The following is a 4,190-nucleotide window of genomic DNA, read 5'->3' on the forward strand; positions in this document are numbered from 1 at the left end:
ATCAACAAAAAGCAGGTGTGACTCCAGTAGACTTCAGAAAATTACAAAATACAGTGATGTTATATGATGATAAAAAGTCAATCCATTAAGACAATACAGCAATCTGAAATGTGCACACAACAAACAGCAGAGCTGAAATATTTGAGTAAAAACTGGTAGAACTAAAAAATGAGGAAATAGACAACCCACAATTACAGCTGGAGTACTTCAACACCCACTCTCTCAACAATTGACTGGACTAGACAGAGAATCAGGAAAGATATAAGATCTGAACAAGACAATCAACAAACAGGATCTAATAAGTATTTATAGAAAACTCCACTCCTAACAACAGAATACACATCCATTCAAATTCCCACAGAACATGTACCAAGATAGGTGATATCTTGGGTTGTAAAATAGACCTTAAAAAAACTTAAAAGAATTGAAATATAATAGAGCATGTTCTCTGACCACCAAGGAGTCTAACTAGAAATCAAGTATCAGAATGATAATGGGAATATCTTCAAACACCTAGAAGCTTTGTCAAAAAAAAAAAGAAAGAAAGAAAAATTAGAGGGGACTTCTTCAACTTGACATTTTATCTACAAAACCTATAGCCAACATTATTGTTAATGGTAACACTGAATGGAGAACTTAGTGAGAAATCCCAAGATAGGGAAAAAGTAAAGGGATATCCTCTCTAAACTACTCCTACTTAATATAGGGCTGAGAGTTATAGCCAGGGGAATGGTAGAAAAAAAGATGTATATAAAGTGAAAGAAAGATGTCCATATTTGCAGATAACATGATTGTCTGTGTAGGAAAACTCAAGGAATCCATTAAAAAGATAGAACTAATGAGTTCAGCAAGGTTGCAAGGATACATGATAAACATAGATGTGTAATGACCATGTAGACATAAAATGTGAATATACAATACCGTTTATAAACATTCAAGAAAAATGAATTACTTAGGTATAAATCTAAGACGACATACAGTACTTGGATGCTGAAAATACAAAATAGTGATAAAAGAGATAGAAACCCTTAAAAATGGAGAATATAATGTATTTATGGATTAGAAAACAATAGAGTTAAGATTTCAACAGTTTCCAAATTGATATTCAAACTTCATTTAATTCCTATCAAAATCCCAGCAAGAATTTTTGTAGATATAGGTGAGATTCAAAAATTTATATGAAGGTAAAGAAGCTAGAAAAGCTAAAACAATTTTGAAAAAAACAAAGTGAGAGGAATAGAATGCCCATTTTCAAGGCATGACATAGAATAGTAATCAAGACTTTGTATTAGTGGAGGAATACACATGGAGATCAATGGAACACAAATAAGAACCTAAAAACACACTTAGGCAAAAGTGGCCAACTGATTTTTTACTAAAGTGCAAAAGCAATTCAATGAAACAAAGGTGTTTATTTCACCAAATGATACTGCTTCATTTTGGTGTCCATTATCTCCCCCTGACTCTCACCAAAAAGAATCTGCCAAGGGACACCTGGGGGGCTCAGCGGTTGAGCCTTTGACTGAGAGCATGACCCCAGGGTCCTGGGATCGAGTCCCACATCGGGCTCCCTGCATGGAGACTGCTTCTCCCTCTGCCAGTGTCTCTGCCTCTCTTTCTCTCTCTCTGTCTCTCTCTCTCTTTCTCTCTCTCTCTCTCACACACACACACACATGAATAAATAAATGAAATAAATTTTAAAAACGAATCAAAGTTTCCCATATTATACAAAAATTAATTCAGAATCAATCATGAACTTAAGCGTAAAATATAAAACTTTAGTACCATTCTTCTCAAGTGCACATGGAACTTTCACCAGAATAAACAACATATTGGGTCACAAATCAGGTCTTCACCAATACCAAAAGATTGGGATTGTCCCCTGTGTAGTTTGAGACCATAAGGCTTTGAAATTAGAACTAAATCACAAGAGGAAGTTTGGAAGGATTTCAAACACATGGATGGTAAGGACCATCCGGCTCAAAGATGAAAGGGTCAACCAGGAAATTAGAGAAGAACTTTAAAAGATTCAAGGAAACTAATGAGAATGAAGATAGAACTGTTCAAAATCTTTGGGATTCAGAAAAATCAGTCCTCAGGGGGAAATACATCGCAATACATGCATCCATCCAAAAACTGGAAAGAACTCAAATACAAAAGCTAACCTTGCACCTAAAGGAGCAGGAGACAAAACAGCAAATAGATCCTACACCCAGCAGAAGAAGAGAGTTAATAAAGATTCGAGCAAAACTCAATGATATAGAGAACAGAAGAACTGTGGAACAGATCAACAAAACCAGGAGTTGGTTCTTTGAAAGAATTAATAAGACAGATAAACCATTAGTCAGCCTTATTAAAAAGGAGAGGAGACGCAAATTTATAAAATCATGAATGACAAAGGAGAGATCACTACCAACACCAAGGAAATACAAACGATTCTAAAAACATATTATGAACAGCTATTCGCCAATAAATTAGGCAATCTCGAAGAAATGGACGCATTTCTGGAAAACCACAATATCGTTCTCAATGGGGAAGCACTGGGAGCCTTTCCCCTAAGATCAGGAACAAGACAGGGATGTCCCCTCTCACCATTGCTATCCAACACAGTACTAGAAGTCCTAGCCTCAGCAATCAGACAACAAAAAGACATTAAAGGCATTCAAATTGGCAAAAAAGAAGTCAAACTCTCCCTCTATTGCATAGTCAATATTTAATCACTATATTGTGAGACAGTTCAGTAGTGGAAGACAAGATTAACATATTGCTTTAAAACATTCTATTACTGGGGGATCCCTGGGTGGCGCAGCGGTCTGGCGCCTGCCTTTGGCCCAGGGCGCGATCCTGGAGACCCGGGATCGAATCCCACGTCGGGCTCCCGGTGCATGGAGCCTGCTTCTCCCTCTGCCTGTGTCTCTGCCTCTCTCTCTCTCTCTCTCTCTCTCTGTGTGACTATCATAAATAAATAAAAATTAAAAAAAACATTCTATTACTTTCTGCATCTGATTACTAATAATAAAAGACACAGCTGTTCTAAACTAAACAGGGATCCCTGGGTGGCGCAGCGGTTTGGCGCCTGCCTTTGGCCCAGGGCGCGATCCTGGAGACCCGGGATCGAATCCCACGTCGGGCTCCCGGTGCATGGAGCCTGCTTCTCCCTCTGCCTGTGTCTCTGCCTCTCTCTCTCTCTCTGTGACTATCATGAATAAATAAATAAAATCTTAAAAAAAAATAAAAAATAAACTAAACACACTAAGAGGTGTAAAGTGCTAATTTGGCATTTTATGTAAAAGTTACTCCTCATTTACTTTTGGAATACTCTAAAATTATACTCTAAGCACAGCTACCAATAACTTGAAGAATTTTTTATACTAACTTGGATTATTCTACTCATTGAAGAAAAGATACACTTATTTCTCCATGAATTCAAGGTTATTTTTAAACAGTACACATCCTGAACTAATTATAATTACCCCAGATGTTTTCCATAAAAATGCTCACACATTTGAACATGGTTTCTTTAGCAACTGTTCTATATCAAATTTACTGCAAAGAGCATCAGAATTATGATGTAACACTGTATCAGATTTGTTATGTTCAAACTACAAATGATAATGACGCTTGAGCTTATAATTTATTTTGACAAGTTTTCAGCTAATCTGTAGCTGTATGTATTTAATCCAAGGTCACCATAAGGAAATTCAATATTTTTATGATAAATCTTCAATAATAACTCACCTAAAGGAAGTCAAAGTAACCATAATTTGTGAATAGCATGTAAATGTAACTATATAGTTTTGACCTTTTTGTTTGTTCTTAAAGCATAATATACTACAATCAACTTAAAATATCTCGAGTAGGGGTGCCCGGGTGGCTCAGTGGTTGGGCGTCTCTCTTTGGTTCAGGGCATGACCCCAGAGTCCCGGGATTGAGTCCTGCATCGGGGTCCCTGCAGGGAGCCTGCTTCTCCCTCTGCCTGTGTCTTTGTCTCTATCTCTCATGAATAAATAAATGGAATCCTTCTTAAAAATATCTCGAGTAAAATAACTCCATTCTAGTAATTTAATACACTTGGATAAATACTTTTAAATATTATAAGATATAACAGTGATATTATGAGACAATTACGTATTCAATGTCAGTGAAGATATGAATGTATTGGTGATAAGAAAGAGCACTGAAATATTTTA

The sequence above is a fragment of the Canis lupus genome, chromosome 12 (assembly GCF_048164855.1).
Source record: "Canis lupus baileyi chromosome 12, mCanLup2.hap1, whole genome shotgun sequence".
NCBI classification, from domain to species: domain Eukaryota; kingdom Metazoa; phylum Chordata; class Mammalia; order Carnivora; family Canidae; genus Canis; species Canis lupus.